Source organism: Ammospiza caudacuta, chromosome 6 (genome assembly GCF_027887145.1).
Source record: "Ammospiza caudacuta isolate bAmmCau1 chromosome 6, bAmmCau1.pri, whole genome shotgun sequence".
Classification (NCBI taxonomy): Eukaryota; Metazoa; Chordata; class Aves; order Passeriformes; family Passerellidae; genus Ammospiza; species Ammospiza caudacuta.
Window position 1 is genome coordinate 29548516 of NC_080598.1, and position 21563 is coordinate 29570078.

Sequence of the window (21563 nt, forward strand, 5' to 3'; positions counted from 1 at the left end):
ATTCCTTCCCTAGAAGAGAGAAAAGAAGTCAGCCACCGAGAAAAGAACTCAGCTGTAGCTTGTACATGAAACTACAGGGTTTCCATAAAAATGTGACCATCAATGCTATGTTTTGACACTTATCTGTGCAGAAAGCAGAGAACAATTATGTCTCAGATACCTCATCATCCTGCAAGTCCTCTTCCAGATGGAGAATGTCCTTCAAAGCAGCTGCAACCACCTTCTTCCTCTTGTGAATGAAATCCTGTTCCTGGGCACACAGATCAAACCCCAGGCGCACGTCCAGGTCTTCCTGGCTGCAACAAGGATCAGGTATCATACATCACATTTGTAGTCTAAGCCAGCATCTTAATTGCTTAACTTGATAAATAGACATGCCTTCACTACCAGGTCTACATAAAGCAAAGGTGGAAGATATTAAATGTTCTGGTTTTTTCTTGGAGAAAAACAGCCCATCTGCCTTTGAACTGAAAGGAATTTTTTTTTTTTCTCCCTGCCAAAGACGCCTGGAATTAAATATAAGTACAAATGGCAGCCGTTCCTTTTCAGATATAAATCCAGAAGCCTGCAGAGGGCAGTGTTTCAAAGGCGGCTTTTAGAAGTTTTGTGAACTGCCACTGATACCAGCGAAACGTTCTACTGAAGTCGTAGATTTGCATGATCATATGTTCTTTTGATGCTTAAAAGCACTACATTTGTGGTTTGAAAGCTGCTGTGAAAATCTTGCATAGGCTTCTAAGGAAGAACTTTTCAAATGGCAGCTGTAAACTGTATATTTCATAGTATATTTACTGAAAATAAACAGCATGATGGGAAAAGCACCTACGTTTCTGGAAGTTCTCTTCTGTTACAATATGGAACATAATGTAACATAGCCATCTTATAAATTTTACTAAGGCCTGAACAACATTCCAAAACACACAATGTGTTTCCGCCTTTATAAATAAGCAATCACTTCACTGAGTTTATTTGCATTTATCTCTTTGAGTAGACATTAAAACATTAAATGCCAGTACATTTATTATTTCATTTTTTTTCACATCTTAGAGTATCCAGGCACTCTGATTTTGATCTTTCAGTGGAAGAAAACAGTTAAAGAGACGTTTTGGAAAACAGAAAATGTTTTTTCAATCAGCTTTGAAATGTTGCTTTTATTGAGAATCTGCATTTGGCAATAAATAGTAGAGGTGTCTACAGTAGCCTTTGCCATGTAATATTGATTGCAGCACAGCATGAATAGAAATTTGGTCTTTTCTTTATAAAACATTTTCTTAACTCCCTCTCCCATTGCAAAAACTCCATTGCTTAAAATCTTTGCATTATGCACTGAGTGTATTTTTTTAATAGTCTGAAATAAGGATGGACCAGCATTCAAAGGCAGTAGTAACAAAGAGATTGGAACTTGATTTACAGCTATCTAAATACAAATAACCAAGGGGAAAACAAGGCGAAAACCACAGGTGTCTTACCATTTTTTCACCTTAAGGAGCAAATCAAATTTTCTGTGCTGAAAATGGAAAAGGTAAAATGATGAAAATTGATATTTTGTTTAAAATAGTTCCTTTACCCCACTCAGACTGAGACACAGATCTTTTGGGTCATCATTATGCCTACAAAACTCTGAATCTCAAAAAACTGAGATCTCCTCTCAATATTTCAATAATAACCAGAGATGTGCACTGATTTAATAGATAAGACTTTAGTACACTATCATCTGTAGTCCCCATGTTATCTCTCTCATAAAACACAGTGTAGCTTGCCTGGTACTGGTTAGCTGCACTAATAAATACCAGGAGAGCTGCAGTGCTACAGCTCACCTCCCTGGACGGATCCAGCACTGAATATGCGTGCTGAAACCAGAGCCTCTCACACAACAACGTCAGGTACAAAGGGAAGCCTGAAAGGCTGAGCACCCCACACGTGTGGCTCAGGTTTGCTTCCTGGGACAGTGTGCCAGGACTCACCACTCTGTCCCAGTGGCACCCAGTCACCTCCAGCCTGGTTAGTACATGGACAGTACAAGGAGCATTAGCAACAGCTTAGATGTTTTTCTTCTTCCCCCTTTTCCCATGGATTTCTCATTTTGTTTTGCTTCAAATAATTCACTTCACTATGCATTGCCCTGGGCTGGAGGGAGGTAAGAAAACAACGGTCTCTGTAAAAAGAGAACTGGCCCTTGGTTTCTGCTTCATGCAAATCAGAAAGAATTTTAAAAAGCTTGCAAAGGATTCCCCATGGCCAGCAGACACTCACCTCACCAACCACTTCCTGCTCGGAGGGGAGAGACTTCAGAGGGATTGTCAAGGGGACACTTCTCCTCCTTGGCCCACATGACATGCAAGCACACTGAAAAGGAACATGGAGTGCTTTTTGGTTAAAACAGAAATGTTCTCCTCTTGCTCCCTATTCACACATAAATGTCAGGTCACAGAACTGTCTGTGTTGTCTACCATGTTCTGGGGCAACGTACAAAGGTGGGAAGCTTCCTCTTCTTTCTGAGTGCAACATCCAGGGAAGGTTGCTTGTATCTGGCATAGTGGAAGAAAGTGGGATCTGGGAGAGGGGAGCAGGGGTCACAGCCCACTGAAACTGTTTGAGTTTCTTCAAAGGATCCTCTCACTGTAAACGTTAGCTCATTCTCTAAAACAATGAGAGAAAATGCATACACAAAGTTACTTATAATTGTAAAAAAAGAGAGAGAGGAAAAAAAGAAGCAAAAGGTAGCTTTGAATAAATTCCTTCTCCACTTCCTTTGTATTTGGAAAACTACCTTCTAAAAGTGATCCAAACCCCAGACAGTTCAGGTGACTGTATCGTTATAATGTGCTGAGCAAGGAGTCAGGTGGGAACGTGATATGGACGGCACTGAATTTTAGGTTGCTGCTTTTCTGTTGCACTTTCATCATGACACAGTGAATACAACCAGGTACTTTGCATGATAAATTATCCTCATCCCAGGCCAAATAATGAGCTGAAGAAGTTCTCAGTCCCCTAAAATAAGATCTGACTCTTATGAGCAGCAGATGACCCTATTTATATGAATAGTTCAGCTAATCCTGCCAGTGTGCATTATGCATGATCTGAGATTGCCTACCAGATCCAGCCCCTCAGGGGATGTGGGCAGAGGAGCTTCTAGACTCTGAATCTTGACCAGGGTCAGGCAGGAGCCAGCTGCTGAGTGGCTAACCCCTGCAAAAAATGAGGTGTTTCTGTGCACATGCGTAAGTTGAAGTGACAGAGATCCTGAGCAAAGTTAATGCTATAATATAACTATAATACCTGAGGAATTAAGCTTCTTCAGGGTTCAGCAGTACTGCAGCAGAGGTTTGCAGAATCTCAACTTGGGTTTTAGATACCTTCTGTATAATCATCTGATTCTAGTTGTTTCTAGTCTGGCACAAGACTCCCCATGAAGTCAGAGCCCTGAACTGCTGCAGGACTGGTGGCATTCCCTACTGCAAATTTTGTACAAATCACCTTAGATGTGATCAATTAAAACCTTAGTATTTTGCTGATGCAATGTCCAGGCCTTGTTAGAGACAATAAAATCACCAATAATTATTTTAAGAAGTAATAATCTTACCTGAAAAACGCTTCTTTTGTCTCCTGCTGTCCAAGTGAATTTCCAAACAGGCTTCTTCACGACACTATGGTAGGTGTGATGAGGACAGATTAGATAACTCACTAGCTAATTATTATCTAATGAGTTATCTAATTAGATAGCTCATCCAGCCATCTCACCACCAGTGCTGACAGATGTTGAAAGGATCATTATAGGAAAGGTTTGAAAGGTTTGATCATTGTAGGAAAGGTTTGAAGGGGGGAGGCCAGCTGTGTTGGACACTTTTGCCAGACACAGTGAATGTGAGAATTAATTTATTGTCACATGGGAAGATGGTGCTATGCTAAACATGTTGTCATTTTCAATGGATGCAGACAAAACAAGGGAAAATTATAATTTTGATCTTAGAGGGCACCTCTAAGATCATGCTGTTCTCCTTAAAGATAAAGCTCCTAAGAGAAAGTATCACTAAAGAATGAAGATTTGCAATGTTTCCCTCACTGACGTTATAGTCAGCTGTGGTAAGGAATGATGTGGTAAAGAAAGAATACAAAAGAACAAAACATTATTTTACCACTATTGCCCCATTTGTGATGATGGTTTCAGGAGGATCCTGGCTGGAAAACAAAAACAAACAATATGTATTTTATAAACAATACATTCTGGACACTGTCCTGAGCAGGACACATTATTCTCTCTAAATTTTTTATTACTATTTTTTTGTGTTACTCCTTCTTGTGATTTCTGTAAGTATACTCCATTGTCACTAGATGCCACATAATGACCCTGCAGAAATTATTAAATTGCTGTAAGGCACCTGGCAAGTCCTTGCAACAGCCTTAGTAGCAAAGGCATGACACAAATTGGGTAGCAACATTCTCCTCAGCCATGACTTTCCCAGAAAACACTGCACAGTAAATCTGCAGACTTACTGGAGTGGGGTTTGCCAGCCAACTCTGAACTATGTAAGTCAAAAATCTTAAGAGAAAGTCACTGAATTAAAAATTCTCAACCCTTCTCCACATCATGGCATTTTCCCTTTCATATAATGATTTTTAATGCACATATTAAGTCTGGAAAAACTTGTCTCTGGCTATTAAGATGGTACTGGATCTACAAAAGGTTTCCCTGCACTAATGCAGAACTCCAAGCTGCCAACAGTAATGGAGTTTTACTCACGTGGTCTCCAATAAAAACTCAACTTCCAGCTCCTCCTTTCCCTGAAAATAAAAAAAGGTGTCTCAAGTAGCATGTGTAGAGGTTATCAAAGTGACCTTAATTTTTGCAAGCACTGTGTCATTTACCTTTAACGAGTAAAAATATTCTGTTTTGTACTTGCTATTATCAGCATTAAATGACAGAGGCAGCTTCTTCTTCCCCAAGGAACTCAATTGTACTTGAAGAATGAAGGGTGTTTGGTGCTTGTAAATTTCCCTAACAAACCTATTTCACACTTTCTTCTCTGCCAGCTGCCATGTGCAGGAAGAGAAGAACATGATATGCTAAGGCTTAGTGTTTAGTAAGATATTGTGGAAACGGGCCATTTCCCTGTGCTTGCATTGTTTTGGTTTTTATAGTCTTTGTGAGGATTACATAAACTGTTATTTTCTATCAGGTTATTGAAAGTGCAAAGCTTCCCCAAAATTGCATGTACTCTGGGGCTTGCGAATTTGGCCATGATCAGTGTGAAAGGAAACCAACAGGAATTTGAGAAGGCCATCTATTTTGTCACTGATGTGCAGTTTCCAGGATGTTAATAAATTTTGCTACATCTTTAGCATCAAGCTGCTCCTGTTGGTAAAACCAGAAGAGACAGTACACCTCTTTAACAGAGGGGAGAGAATGGACATCAAGCTGTACCAAATGTCTGACAGAACTCTTACCTCTGGGGTTAGTGGGAATGCTGTAAAAACTCTTTCCCCAAGAGGGATTTTAGCAACATCAAAAAGCACAATTGCATGGTCATCATCGTGAATGATGTCATCATCAGAAACAGTAATTTCCAGAACATTCTAGGAAAAGAAATGAAAAATATCCAGTTCACTAGCATGTATGGCATACAAGAAATACGACATTCTGCAGCTCTTCCAGGCTTAGTGTCTGCTTTACAGAGAGGAAATAGAAAATAATTGATGAAAAAGTGTGAGAAGGGAGAGCAAGAAAGCAAGTATAAAGAGCCATGTCTTAGTCTTATCAATTAAAGCTGAACTGAGATCTCTTTTGAGTCAGCTGTTATGCTTTTAAATAGATCTCATTAAAAATGCCATCTGCTAGGGAGGAATATGGATTACCAAAAGCTCTATATTGCTTTATATCAGCAGGGGCAATAGAGATTACTTCATATCAATAATCACTCTTCTAGATCCTTGGACCTTCTGCTTTCAGCCACCTGTTCGCAGGTATTTGAGTGTAGTTCAATTATTAGCAGCAAACTGTGTAAAGATCTTTATCATACAAGAATTTGGCATCATCTCCTGCCATTACTTCATGTCCTTTCAGAAAAAGATGTGCTTTTCTGTTACAGTGTAATTTTATATTTTCATTTCAGTTTCCCTGTGTTGTCACTGTCACGGGTCCCAAGCCTTCCCCAAGGAGGTCAGACTCTCATTACCCATACGTAAATAAAAACTATCTGTTAGGAGTAAATTGGGTTCCAGCAAGGCTAGAATTGCTTTGCTTCAGCTTGTGTGGGGAATTTTAAGTAAACTCAGAAATGCACTAGAAGATATTTCTAGTTTAGAGGTTTTGGGCTAAACTGAAAGACTCTGCACAGAGATTAGATAAAAAGGAGAGGTTTTGGGTTGCTTACCTTGACTTTTCTCTGTATCCGGAAGTAGAAAGTTTCATTCCACACAGGATTTCTGCAGTTTTTGATGGTTTTGGTGTGGAATATTTCATCTGAAGCTGTTGGCAACCAGAGCCTCACATAGCAATCGGATTGGCTTACTGTAGAAACAGAGGCAGAAAGTATCTGGCAGAGGAGGCATGATACAAGCAGTGGAGACATTTCAATATGTTCTTCAGCTTAAACATGGGTGAGAAATGGCCAGTTCTTTCTGATAAAGATTGGCCAAACCAGGAAGATAAAAATCACACTGCTGGATAAAATTAATTTGCTCATCTCAACACTATTTTTAATAAGCAGTGTATTCAAACAATCATGCATAATTCTTATACATTCAAAGAAAAAAATACAATCCTAGCTAGCAAATAGAACAGTATGTATATTCAGAAGTCTTATATTGCTCCATATTAACAAAATTTGGCAGGCAAAACTGTGACAGAGGCAGCACAGCATTAACTTCAGACCCGGAGAGGGATTGCACATAAATTGTCTCTGTAGCAATTGAACTTTGTGAGAAATACCAAAAGAATCAGATTTAAGTCTGATTCAGATAGTAGATGTCTGGCATACCTGGTTATTAACTCTTTATGACAGAAAATTAATTACTGCAGTGACCTTGATTCTCGTCTCCCTAGGCGGGGTAGGAAGGGAGAGGCCTACCAGCAGTACAATTGCTGCTTCGGGAGCTCAGTAGGAACTGGAGCCTTTTCCTGGTGTTTGCTGATGCTTGAAAGACCAGGAATTTAATTTCTACTTCACATCTCTTCCCAGGAAAAGTGAAGTGGCAGAAAGGATTTACATCTTGCGGACGGAGGGAGTGGAGTGAGGCTGCACTTGCTGTAAGTTACCATCTCACACAGACCCTGAACCAAGTGAACACCAAAGAGATTCGCAGACCTTGTACAGGAAGCTTTCCAGTGGCAGCTAAAGGGTTGATCCATCCTGCTCTGTAAACACAGGCTTTTGCCAGAAAACAGGAGGAGTCTGGTGCCGTGCAGTCAACAGAGAGAACCACCTCACAAGCAGGGAGAAGAGCACCTACCATCTGTAAGCACGGTACAGGTCTTGAGGCAGCTCCTCAAGGTTAGAAGTGAGTTCATCCCCATGTCTTTGTTCAGAACACATGGCTTTGGGATATTTTGCATAAACATAAGGTGTTTATTTTTGGGGGCCTGAAATCCAGAGACCCTGTGACTGTGGCATCCTCAGGGGAAGATGCCTGTCGATTATGGAGATCCCCATGTAACACTTCATGCTGTATCTTGAAGGCATTTCTTGACACTGTCAGGAGTTTTCTCTCTAGAAGGTAGTAGATTTTCTGTCTTTGAAATTATTTCCACTGACGACAGAATCTCAGATTTTAACATGATGGAGGTGACGGGATAATATGTTGACTTTGGCAATTACCAGTACAATACTTAATTTATTAGGAGTGGGAGGGCTCTGTTTGTTGATCTGTCTGATAACTGAAAGTTCTTCCCTCCCTGTGCTGCCTGACAGCCTGCTGAGCTGTGATGTACTAATCCTTATAAATGGTATCACTGCCTCTGATCTACAGAGCCTGTACAATGGCCAAGAACTAAATGTGGCTTCAGGGCACCTGGACCATCCCTCCTCTCATTAATGCACACAAAACTGCCAATCTCAAGTGTTTCAAAACCATGAATCCAGCATCTCCATAACTGCCAAAGTGGATGGGGGGGGACGTAATGCAAAGTCCTTCACAGGAGGAGGCAAACCCCCAGCACTAGAATGGGCTGAGGGCCGACCAGCTGGACAGCAGCTCTGCAGAAAAGCATCTGTGCATGTGAGGTTGAACACGAGCCAGTGAGCTGTCCTGTGGCAAGCAAGGCCAGCAGCCTCCTGAGCTGCATCAGGAGTGCTGCCAGCAGCTGGAAAGGTGGTCCTTCCTCTCTGCTCAGCACTGACAAGGCCACATCTCTGGGTTCCCCAGTACAAGAGAGGTAAGGATATGCTGAAGCGAGCTGAACAAAAAAGTCCAGAAAGAGAATGGGGGAATGGATCATCTGCTCTATTGGGAGAAGCTGAGGCTCTTCATCCTGAAGCAGAGAAGGCTTACGGGGTCTTATCAATTTGTGTAAATACCTGATCAGGGGAGAGGAAAATGAATAAGCCTGAGTCAGACCCTCCTCTGTAGTGCCCAGTGAAAGGTAAAAGGACACAAACCAATATGCAGGGAATCCCACTGAAACATAAGTAAAAATTTAATGTTTACCATGACAGTGTAAACACCACCACACACTGTCACAGATTGCCCAGAAAGGTCGTGAAGTCTCTACCCTTGGAAATGTTCAAAACCCAAATGAATGTGGCTCTGAACAAACTACTGAAGCCAATCCTGTCTATGGCAGGGGTCTGGACTACACAATCTCCAGAAGTGCCTTCACACCTCAGCCATTTTGAGTGATTCTGCTGTAACAAGGCTAGTTTATCACACACAAATAAATTACATAATAGTGTTAGTAACTCCTGTATGCAAATTTGACCTTGAATTTGGGGTGAGGTGGTACCACTAGGACAAAGAACATTCTCTTCCTGTGAAGAAAGGGGACTATGCCACATCTGGTTTTGCCACAATTTATCTACAGTCCCTACTAATGTGGAGATGTTATTGTTTTCCATAGGATTCCTGTGATTTTCTATGGTTTCCTTTAATTTTACAGACAGTATTCCCATGCTGTGGTTCTAACTGAGCTTACGTATTTCTGTAGAAGTGCCACTTCATATTAACTGAGGCTAAACTGTGAGGCAAACAGTGAGATAAATAAAAAATTAGCAGGATAGTTGAATGTCTGCTGAATACTATGATAATTATGATACCATTATTATATGGCAGCCCTTGAAATGACTAATCACCTTACATTGCTCTCTCTTATCTGTCAAAAAAGTGTACAGGAGAGCTACTGAAAATGTTCCAGTTTATTCATTGCTACCTGAGAGCTAATACATAAAAATTCTATTTACATTTTCTTCATGCTCCAGTTGTAATGCAGTTGCTGGGCTTTGTTAGCAGTTTCATGCCATGCCAGGCCCTTACTTTAGTGCACGTGTTGCAACTTCCCTGATGGCATAATGTCACCTCATGTGAATGCTGAGACATCTGAACTCACAGTCTCTCTGAAAGCCAGCACTAAGCGACTCTGGTGTCCTTCTCCAATTTGCAGCTTCTGATTCAATTTTTATGATGGTGAGACTGCTCCTCAACTCTGTCTGACAGCTAAAGATCAGTTAAAAATGCAAGACCAAAAGAAGTAGTTCAGAACTGCAGCTATGTGTGCTAGTCTGTGAGAGTACAGTCCTGTGACGTGCACCTGAGATGAACCATCACATGCTAAAATCACTCACCTCCATAAGGAGAAAATTACAGCACTGAAAAGTAAAGCATATAAGAAAAACTAGTCTCATAGGAACAATGAAGGTAAACTACAAAATCCCATCCGTCCTGTTGCTGCATTTCGTAACACCAAAACGAACAAATAATTTTCTCCTAGTGAAATATTCTTCACCTGCACAGACAGGTTCGCCTTGAATTCTATAAGTTTACTAGGGTTCACCTAAGAGGAGCAGCAGTACTACTCCCATTTCTCAATTGCTGGACATATTTGGGAACATTTTCCCTCACCAGCTTAGTACAACACAAACAGTATTGAGGATTTACCTCCTACTGCTATCTGAGAGAGGATTTGGACTCAGCTGAGAGCTCTACCAGTATCCACTCATTTGTAAGCACAATATTGCTCTCTGTGCCTTACTTGTGGAAATAACAAAAGCTCATAGGTGAACTGTGCTTAATCAGTGATGTCTTTGGCCAGGGATGAACAGAGTCCTCTTGTGAATGAGCCCTTTACCCAGTCCAGCCATTTAAGTCAAGTGGCAAAGTAGGATTTTCTCCCTGAAGCAGATTCAGTGGGTGCAGTACCTGCTGCAGTCCCAGCTCAAAGTCTCATATCCTGGGTCACCTCCTGTGCCACTGTGCTCCCACTGGCACCACTTGCTTTCCTGGGACAGGGCCATTAGTATCACCTGCACTAGCTGTAATCTCCCTAATTTTTTTTGCACTTATTTTCTATAGCAAAAATAACCCTTAATGCCTCTGGAGAATGACTCTGATTTGCAAAGGTTCCAAGTGTAGTGTTGCAGAACTGACTCATTTTCTCTGAAGGGATAATATAAAAGCTTTCACAAAATAATTTCATAAGACCTTAGAGGACAAAGTCACTGAGATCCTCTTTTATAAATACATGAGATCTCTCTTCATTCAAAGGGGAAAAACCAATGGAAGATCTGAAAACAGAAGGAAGAGTTAAGGAAGAGGAGTGATTGTTCTAACATCCCAGCTAAGACTAACAGGTTTGTTTCCACAGCTGAGAAGGTTTCCATATGTGCCTATTTTCTACAGCAGAAAATATACTGGAGTGCAGTCACATTTCAGCCCAGCACTGACTTTCCTACCTCAGTTCTGACAGCCTCTTGATCTGGCAAGACTTCTCTCAGAGAAGCTTCTGTGTCCCAGAATAAAAAGCACCTGCCAATCTGAAGCTCACTCTGGGTACTTTCTTACTGGGACACAGAGCTCAAATCCACCTCAGCAGTCCAGGAAGAGCATTGCAAACACTCAGCACCACTGAGGCTAAATGTGTCAAGCCAGACCTGACACCACCACTCTTCACCTCATCTGTGTTAACGAGCCTGAACATGCACTCCAACAGCAAAGGTCATCTCCTGGAATGTGGAACCAGTTGGTACCCACGTAGGCTGCCACAGCTTCAGACAGGAGTACTGTCACACAGACCTCTTTACTCAGATCTTCAGGATCAGGTGAGATCCAGTGGAGTCCAGCTGCTTTGCTCTTTCACATGGCACTAAGTAGTGGTGGAGAGATGACATAACTGCAGATCTGTTCACCTGTGCTAAGGATCTGGAAGAGGTTTATTCCACTTCTGTTGCCTCAGGGCAATTCCCTCTCTTGGTGCCTGGGCTTCAGGCATGCCAGATGAGGCAGACCCTCTCACTGATCCTCTGTTTGTCTGTGGGGCAGGTGTCAGCTTCAGCCACGGGGTCTAGAGGCTGCCATAAAACAAACACTAATGATGGTGAAAATGGCCAGGCTGGGAGCTTGGTGCAGCTCTGTGTGGCCACCCAATAACTCACTTGTTTAAGGAGAGCAGCTGGAAAGTGTTGGAGAATCTGTGCCACCATGGTCCTCCTCTCCCATCAACCAGCTCCCTTTCCTTTCTTTTGGGAAGGGGCATCATCAGCAAGAAAATAAGATAATAGATTATTTTCCCTCTCATCCTGACCAGATATTCCTCCTACATATGGGGAGCTCTTTAGAAGTGACACCATGAATAGTTAGGAAACACGAGCTTTTGTAAAAGCACTAGCACTGACTTCCAGCTGAGAAGGAGCAAATGGACACACCGGTGACCTAAAAAGTCACTATTTTACCAAAGGCTGCATGCAGTCTTGGACTGAGGAGGGGAATACCACTGCAAAATAGACACCAGACTGCAAACTTTAATGGGATTTATTCCTTTCTAGTCCTGGTACCACCTTCACAGCCAAGCTGCATAGAGCACTGGGGCCTGGTGATGACACTCAGTGCCTGCAGGGCAGCAGGATGAGTGTAAGTGATCTTATCTGGGTGCCTTTCTCTCCAGTGCCCGCAGTGAGGTCAGGGAGTGCCAGAAATGTTTGAGTCTGACCCATGATTACTAATTGGCATAAAGGTTAGTTAGGAGTACAGTGCAAAATAATTAGCCCAGGTCTGTCAAGAGCATTTGCACGGTAAGATAAGACAAGACAGAAACCAATTATATGCAGCATGAAGCAGATGCTAGAGAGGAACATCACTCATATGGAGGAGACCACAAAAAGGGTGGGGTGACAGCACGGATATGAAAGGGGCCAATTGACCCATTCAGGAGGAGTGAACTGTTTTCCTTTTGGTTTAATTTTTTTAATTGTGTGCCAAACTCCATCAGCATGTGTTGTCTACACGCAAAGGTGTAACACAGGCAAAGGTGTAACATCAGATTTCAGGATAAACTTGAATTTCATCCCAGGCTTGTGAAACACACATCCCATGAATCTTGAGGTGCATATTTTTAAAAAAACCAGCCAAGATTAAGTTGGGTGCACGGAATCATGAGGAATATCAGTGGAAATATACAGAAGTAGTGTTCCCTGAAGCCAGGATTTGGCAAGTAAGTCAAAGAAAAACGTAGAAACTCTATGACCAAATAACCTGGTGTGACTGCACTTACAACAAATAGAGAAAATCATGGAATGGAGCACTGCATATGCTGAAAAAGATGGGAAGCCAGCATTCAGGTAGAAAAAGCAAGTTAGAAGTGGCTGCACTTGATTGAAAAGGTGGCTTGCTCCTGGATTTGATACAGGGAAACTGAAAATTTAGGGAAGTCGGGCATATGTTATTACAAAAATTGCCATTCTTCTACAGATATCTCAGAGTCAGATAGCATCTGTATCAGATGCTTCTGATCAGTTTTACAGGGGAAAGATCATATTGCTGAAAAAAGCTATCTAAATATAATTTTATTATTCTCATTAGCACACAGAAGCATGTCTAGTTATTTTAGTTTTCCAATAATTCAAATGCATTCAAATGTTAAAATAAAAGCGCTAAGCTAAAAGAACATCAATAGCAGTGCAAAATCAAGGACTTGAAAGGTACAATATATATTTTTTGAATTGTACATAAGTTTTTAAATTCCAGTATCACACTATTTTTCCTGTGAGACTTCAACTTCTTTGAAAGCAGAGATAGCTTTTTGTTGACTAAGTCACAACCTATCTGATGTTTATTTATCTTCCTTGTTCAACAGCACCCTGGTCTACAGCACTTCATTCTATGACATCCTTAAGAAACAGTCTCAAACAGGCTCACAGATTAGCTGGGGAATTACTGACAGAAAGAAAAGACAATTTTCTTCACCAACTGGTCCCCAAGCCTTATTGATTGGTAATTAACAAAAGAATCTGAAAATACTTCCCACTGTTTCTAGGCCTTACCTAACACCTTAATTAAAATCTCTCTACAGTAGTAGGAGATTCAAAATGAGCACATCACCTAAATAGATAAGAGAGAAACAACAGGTATTGGAGAAGATACTCTGTTTTGTAGACAGGGCAACAGAGGCACAGAATGTTTTGATGTATAAATTTACCTAAACTTCTTATGCAATAAGTCCATGAACAGAGCTAAAAACTGAGCCCACATGTCTTGAGTTCTAGTCCAGGGGTGTACATTTTGGTCATAATAGGAATTTTCAAAATGTCTACAACTCACTAAGTGAGGCTTCTCAGAAATCTCCCTATCTTCAGCATGAAGGGCAAGGTCACAACTGTAACACTGTTTTCTGAGAATGCAGCATCATTTTACTTTGTGCAATCCCTTTGCATAAGCAGCTGAATCATGGTTCTTACCTGGTTCAATTTTCTAGATCAAAGGTGATACTAAGAAAAATTAAATCAGCAGTTCCAAGGAATGAAGGTGAGATCTTGCACATATATGCAGTGTTTCATAGCTCTCAAAAGGAATAGAAATTAATTTGACCTTTTCTGCTGTACTATAATATTCCTTCTATTTTCTCAGCCCTGTATTACAGACAATGTGAACAGACCACTTCTTTCCACTTGACTGGAAAATTGACAAGGGTGACATTGACATCCATGGTCTTGAAACACCAAAATGAGTGAAATACAAAGGGATGGTGAGAAATTTTATCTGTAGGATTTTATCACTTCAGCAAACTTCATCATGATCTCCCCAAAAGGAAAGAAAAAGCAAAACAAGAGGAGGAAGAACAGTTTGATAAAGGGATATGCAAAACTGTGTAATTAGTGATGTGCCAAGTTCGTGAGACACACGTAGGAATGGCAGGAGAAAATTTTCAGAGAAAAATCTCTGGGAATGTGAACCACAGGCAAGGGCTGGTGGTACAAGTACCACACATTTTCAGAACACTTTGCATGTACCATGTACCACAGTCCCCAAAAGATTTCTGTTAGACATTTTTCATTGGGGGGCAAGAGTCAGCTGATGTCATGATGCTCAGGACAACCAAAGAATTAAGAGGGACTGGTATGTAAGTATATCATCTCTATATTCTATGCATTTGTCATGGATATGTTATATAAACATCTGTGTGTTTACTCTGGTGTTAAGATATTTTCAAGCCCCTGAAACAGCCAACTTGTCAGACAAATAAAGTGGAAAAAACTCCAATTTCAAAATAAACCTCTGATAATGCAAAAAGATATTATGTGGCATAAACTACCTTCAACTGTGATTTCTTAGCTAGTATGACTTCAGTGTTTTGCATCTGTGCAGTATCTAGCAGAAACAGAGGCTGATATAGTAATTTGAGAACAATGTAACATCAATAAAAAAATGTGGTACTTACAAAAATCTGCCTGATGGGCATTTTTCAACTTTATGATTCTTACAGTAAGCAAGGAGTAAGGTGTCATTTCTTCCTGCTGAAAAAAAAACAACAAAGGAGATGTATCTTAATACATTGAATATATGTATTGACTGTAACACAACCAAACACTGAAAAGAACCAAGGTTCTGCTAAAGGTGTCTCTTCCAGTTGGCATCACAGCAAAAATATAATAGGCAGCAAGATGCACTTTCTTCACAAACTTTGTTGACCCCTAAAGCCTGTAGCTATCTAAGCATAAAGAGAAGGTGTGGAGGGAGAGGGTGAATAGGAAAGTTAAGTTGGTGTAAATAAGCTGAAAAAGTTCATTTAGCCAGTAACATTAAATTGTACACATGACCATCAGCAGCCAATGTGAAGACAAAATTCAGTGAATCTGGAAATCAGAGATGCTTCAAATTTGGTTTGTTATTGGCCAACAGCCTGTGTTGTGCTGTAGGTAGAATAAAGGCTTATGCAAAAAAGTCTTGTTTTAATGCAGTGCTTGGATAATTGGAGAGAAGGAGGGTTCTTTTTAAGTTTTCTTGCTTGTTTTTAAAACAATAATTTTCATGAGAGTGGGATGACTAAGGATGAGTGTTAGCACCTTAGGGAATGTCTCAGGACTCCACAACACATGGCTTTGGACAAATATTCCAAGTTGCTTTGTGGGAACAGAGGTTTTCTTTACCAAGGATGGTTATCTGATTGATGGACATGGAATAGTTTTGACTACAATCCTTAATTTCAAAGAAGGTTATCTCCAATTCTTTGTTGAAGGTGCTAGGTCTGACCATCTGGGTCTGCAGAAGTTGTGACAATCACATGTGCTTAATGGATTTTACATCTTCAGAGAACATACCCATCATGTCCCCTAGCAGCAGATACAGCAAGCAGGATATCAGCAAAAAGAAGGAGAAAACAGACAATGCTTCCTATGGCTGCAGCACAGGTACTCATATTGATTCTCTAACTGCGCAAACAGTTGGGGAATATTTATCAAAACAGCTCAAGTTTATAGAAAGGAAAGAGAGTTGAATCATGATTGTACTAAAGAGATTGAATGCAAAGGGTAAAGCAGCGCTGGGGATGGCTCCCTCTCTCACTGTTTAGGAACAGAAGCAGAAGAAAAGAAGGAATTTCAGATTGTATTAAGTTCTGCAGTTAATGCATGATTATAGTAGTAAGAGGTCTTTGTTTGGTAGAAGTAACATAAAATGACTACAGTGGATGTCTGAGGATGAGGCTTTGCAGGGGAGAAAATGCAAACAGCCCTGAGGTCTGACTGCAACTGCTACATGAAGAGCTTTAATCTGCATACAAATATGTTATCATCAGATCCTGAACTGAATCTCTCCAACAAAAGGGGAAGGTATAAATAGTATATCTATAAATAATACGTAATTTTAAAAGTCACCTTGACTTAGGCTATGAAATAATAAGGAAATTTTCAAGGACTTCTGAGCAAGCACTAATGAAAAAAATATTATAGCATTAAAATGAGGCAGATTCAGGAATAGGGAAGTGTTAGTTTGCAGTTCTAGTAGCAAGGATCTGTGTAAGTTATAAAATGGCCAAACTTATTATAATGCCACTTGTGTATTTGCAAAAAGATATTCAGACAAATAATACCGAAGGCACAGCATATAGTGGGCAAAGAAACAAATGGCCACTTCAGTGACCAATAGGTAGGTGGTCACTGATATTCAGACAGTGCTCAAGGAGAAGTTCAGATAATGGCAGAAGACAAATAGATCAGTAATTCTTAAAAAGTCACAATATGCAAGATCATCAAAAAAAGGGGGTGGCCAAAGAAAGAAGCTGTTATGAAAGCTAATGACTAAAATTTGGAAAAGACAATCTGAAGTGAAATAGAGCAGAGCTGGTTGAAGATGATGAAATTATTGGAAGATATTTTCTGAGAGACTTCAATTAAAATAATAGGGAGTAATTCTTGAGTGAAATAACAGAAAGCACCTACAAACATGCTGCTACTGTGACAAAAGTCAAAGGCTGATAAAAAGGTCAAAGTATAAGAAATCAGTGAGACAAGACAGTACATCAGCTGAAGTGTGTAGAGCGTTGGACCATGGGGAATCCATCATGATAAAATTTAGCTTAACCTCTCAAATCATTTCCATCTCTATAAGAATGAAGGTCATCAAAGGAAATTGCACAAAAAATGCAGTAATTTCCAGGCTATGAAGTTGTTAAAAATGGCAAGATTGATGTTTTTATAAAACACTGGGTAATTGAAAGGCATGTTAAATAGAAGCCAGTGCCTAATATAACCATCCTGCTTGCCCATCAGCTCAAGTTTATGACCAGGAATTGTACCAGAATGTCTTCAGTGAGCTGACTGTTAAATGCTAACACTTTTTGTTGTGAGGTACAGAAGCAGCACATCAAAACAAGTGGGCTAAGTGCCAAAAAAAATGCATTATCTTCATCAGGCTACAAAGAATAGAGTATTTGGCTTCTGGATGGGTGTATTCCAAAACTGAAAAATAAATTAATCATTGTTGCTCAAAGTCATATGTAAGGCCCAGGATATTTTACCTGGCTGTGTTCTAAACAGGGGAGGTAAGATCTCAGCATTATCAGCTGAGCCAGCTCCACACAATTGTGAATTGTTGTTACATTCCCCTGAAAATTTAGCAGTGGAACATATCTGACTTTGCACTATAGCTAAATTCCATGCACAGCCCCAGGCATGTTTTACTAAACCAAATCCAGTAGTAATTCAGTTTATCACACAGCTATGCAAAGCCCTCTCAAATTTAAACAAGTACTTAGGCAAATGTTTGAGCATTTGCATTAAGGAAAGTTTATACCTGTTTACTTCTCCTGGAAGTCAAGGTCTGCTACAAGCATGTTATCCTTTCTAATAGCTCCCTACTAATGATTACCTATGTAAGCTATGACTTACAAAAATTGAGGCAATTACCAAAGCTACCTAGGAAACTCAATACCTGTAAGAGGCAGAAATTGGCCAGTTTAGACAAGTCTGTGCCTTTAGTGCCAGTGTTCTGCCAAGATTTATTACTTAAGGAGAGAGGGCATTCAAAACCAGGAGGTAAATAAAGAGTGCCTGAGAATGTCTTTGTTGTTAAATGCCTGTGCACAGCAAACAGAACTTTCAGAAATTCATTTAGCAGGAAGAAATTATGGCATGAATAATGAATTGAAGCTGTGGAAAGGGCCCCACAGCCCCCTCTACACTGGAGATTATGGCCACAGAATAATTTTTTTATTATTACTTCAGGTATGTTCTAAAACATATGCTGGATTCTAACAATCTTTATGTAAATGTAACTACATTAGTGGTAAAGGGGGTTGGTTGCTTTTAGCCATGGATATTCTAACCCAAAACAGAACTTCAGTATGAATACATTAAATCATTACAAAACTGCTGAGGAGATTGGGTCATCATTTTCCCCCAACAGCTGCTTTTCCTGCTTTAGTACATTCTGTTGCCGAGCTTTAGCATACACATACACACACACACACAGAGTAAATTAGGAACACCTGAATGCCATGTCAGGTTTGGCTGTGCTACTTTGCCCTTACAGCAAGTTTCACTCCCCACTGGTAGTTTGTACCTTTTGTACACTAATATCCATCTGTAGGAGCTGTCAGCATGCTGTTAACAAGACATCAGTTTGATCAATCAGTTTGATAAGGTTGTGACATACACAGGCAAAACAGTGTTTGTGGTTTTCTGTTCATTTGGTAGTCTGGTTACACAAAAAGAACCCAACCAAATATATATGAGCTATAGACGCTTGAATCACACATCATTTAAAATGCCATCAAAAGTAAGTTTTCTTTCCATTTGTAGCCCCCATGTTTTACTTGGAGGCAGCTTGGCACAATGCCAGCAGCAAAAATCATCACTGATAGAGCTGCTACGTGCTTGATGCAACTCTGCCTCTGCCAGAGGCCCTGCAAACGTGTCCAGAGTTGTTCTTTTGTTGTGAGGAAGTAAACAGGGATCAAAGTGGGCATTTGTCCTGAAAACTGGCAATACTGACCAAACCCCAAATGTTCGCCAACAACCATGCTCTGACTTTCTGCCTATGCCAACATTCTCCATTTGTTCTGGGTAAAGCTCCATGAAGTCAATAGATAGCATTAGAAGAAAGCCAAAGTGAGTCTCATTTTAACAGCAAATCAGTAACTTTTCCACTAAGAGATTTCCCTAAGGAATAAATCCATGGAAACAACACATTCTTTATTATTAATACTATGCAGATGTTGCCTCTAAAGAAAATTGTCTTTCATTAAATATTCCTATTTCTACATAACCACGTGAATCTTTAATAACCAAATCTGGGCAGGGGGGGAAGATCCTACCCTGCTCAAAAAAGTATTGGTTTAGTCCTCTATATTTTTAGTTTGTAAAAATATGGTACCTTAGCATCATCACTTGGGGCTACATAGTGCATCATCCATTTTCTTTCTTCATTTTCCAAGGGGCTTGATTTTCTGCTTGAATGCTGCTGAAAGAAGAAGAACGTGGATGAAAAAGAGAGTAAAGATTTTTCTTTTTTTTTTTTTTTTTTTTTTACTTATTTCAATTCCCCACTGTAGCATTTCAGTGTGGAACAGGCAATTGGCACCTCCTCATTGTGGCTAATAAAATAGATGTACCAGTTCTGTGCTATATGGAAAGATTCTGACTCCATGTCCTGGTAACTGCAAATATCCAAGAAAGGATAATCTGGTTTTCTTGGAAATTTATGTCCTATAGATAACAGGGAACTCGACCTGTTGTAGTTCAGGGGCAAATCTGAATCAAAACTCCAAGACTCCTGCCAGGGTTATTCTGTTTTCCACTTACCTGAGATAAGGCAGAGGTCGATGCCATCGAGATCGCTGCTACATTAAAAGCAGCTGCTGTGAATGGCACCTTAGTACTGGGCTCCACAGGCGCCAGTGCCTCCTGAAACAAATTTACAATCTTGACAAAGTCTCAGAAGTTGCTGAACAGGTGTTTTATTGCACTGAGTCAGAGCTCCACCCCTCCACGATTTCTGAAACAGGGAAATTTCCCACCCACATTATTTGTCCAAAGAGCAGCTGCTGTAAGGTGTGAGCCTTCATATCTGCAGGTCTTGTGGCTGAGCAGAGCTTGCTGAGGGACCAAATTGTTCCCACCTGGGGCTCAAGGAAATGCAGTAGCAGCTGTAACCTGACTGATGATATGATAGAGATCATCTGTGTGAGATAGCCTAACAGTGATATTCTAAAAGTGATGATAGCAATAGTCTAATAAACACATCAGTGTATTTTCTCCATGCAAACACCTGAATTCCATACATAATTACATCCACAATAAAAAATAAATTTAAAAACAGCTATGGAGATGGTTGTTAGAATGAAGACATTTACATAAGGAAGAGAATAAGAATTCTTCTGAAGGAACATGTTTCCCTGAAAAGTGCTGTTGCATCATGATTTCTGCGTACACACTCGATCTCAAAAGAAATAAAAGAAGGTATGATAAGTAACATTTCTCTGCTCCCTAAACTACATTTTATCATTTTTCCATTTGAAATGTCTTTCTTATTTCTGGGCTTCACATTTAATACAGCATGCAGCTTAACAAATTTAAATGAGATTCAAACATTTCACCTTAAAAAATCATTAAATATTTCAACAAAATACAATATCAATTTCTCATGAAGAAAAGCTCCAGATTTCTTACCAACTGTATTGAAATTGTCATCTGGCTGGACGCTATTAGCAGATTATTGGAATTTAATGGACTGATTGAACAATTTTTTTGTTGGAATTTTTTTAATCTAATGAGGATCTGCAAGTGTTCAGGACACCTCTAGGAAGCTCAGTGATTAAATTTTCTAAGACATTATGCAAGCATTATTAGCCACACATACATACGCATTGAAAGTCCCCCTGAATGATTAAAATTAGTGCTTATGAAAGAACTTGAGATTAATAGGATGACAAAGCATCCTGCTTCCTCTTAGAGATGGGCAAACGTGTGAAATCACTGCCACTCTGACTGTGGGTATGAGTTTTGTACCAGGACCTTGACTAACAGAAACTAGAGACAAACCCAATGACTTCTAGAAGTCTCATTACATACTTTTCTTATGTGAACAGAGGAAACAATATGAAAAGTTGTTCTTACAAGAAGAACAAGTTAAGACAATCTTATCATCTTACATGGAGTATTCTATCCTTCCTAAAGTTTGATTTCTTAGGTTTCATTTTTTATCTGTGTTATCTTTTTTTGTTGATGCTTTTTGAAATAAGCACATTAATTTTATTCATGAAATACAAGTGCTAAGTTTGCTTTTAACTTCCTTTCTCACCTTCATTGTATTGAAATTTTCTAGAACTGCTTAACTGAAGCCAGAGTTAGATAATCTACAGCAGTAAGTTGAGTCACAAGTCTCTCCCATTCCTTGGCTGATGCTTTACTTAATGTGAGCATCTGTATTTCTGTAAAATAAAGTATTAGAATCTTTGTTTTTTCCTGTGAGAATGGTGACAAGAAACCATTTAGACAAAAGTGATTGTATACACAAAAGCACACACATTTTCTATTTCTTCTGCTACAACCTACTTGTGTCCCTGGCTGAAGTGCCTAGAAGAGTTTCAGCACCTCACTGAGGAATGAGAACATTTATTAAAGCTGTCAGATCAAGGTCATGTTTCT

At 39.9% G+C, this 21563-nt stretch overlaps 1 pseudogene; it reads right to left on the minus strand.

Moving 5' to 3' along the window:
• The window catches only part of LOC131558948 (cytosolic phospholipase A2 epsilon-like), a 36859-nt pseudogene that overhangs the window by 11674 nt on the left and 3622 nt on the right, over window positions 1-21563 (minus strand).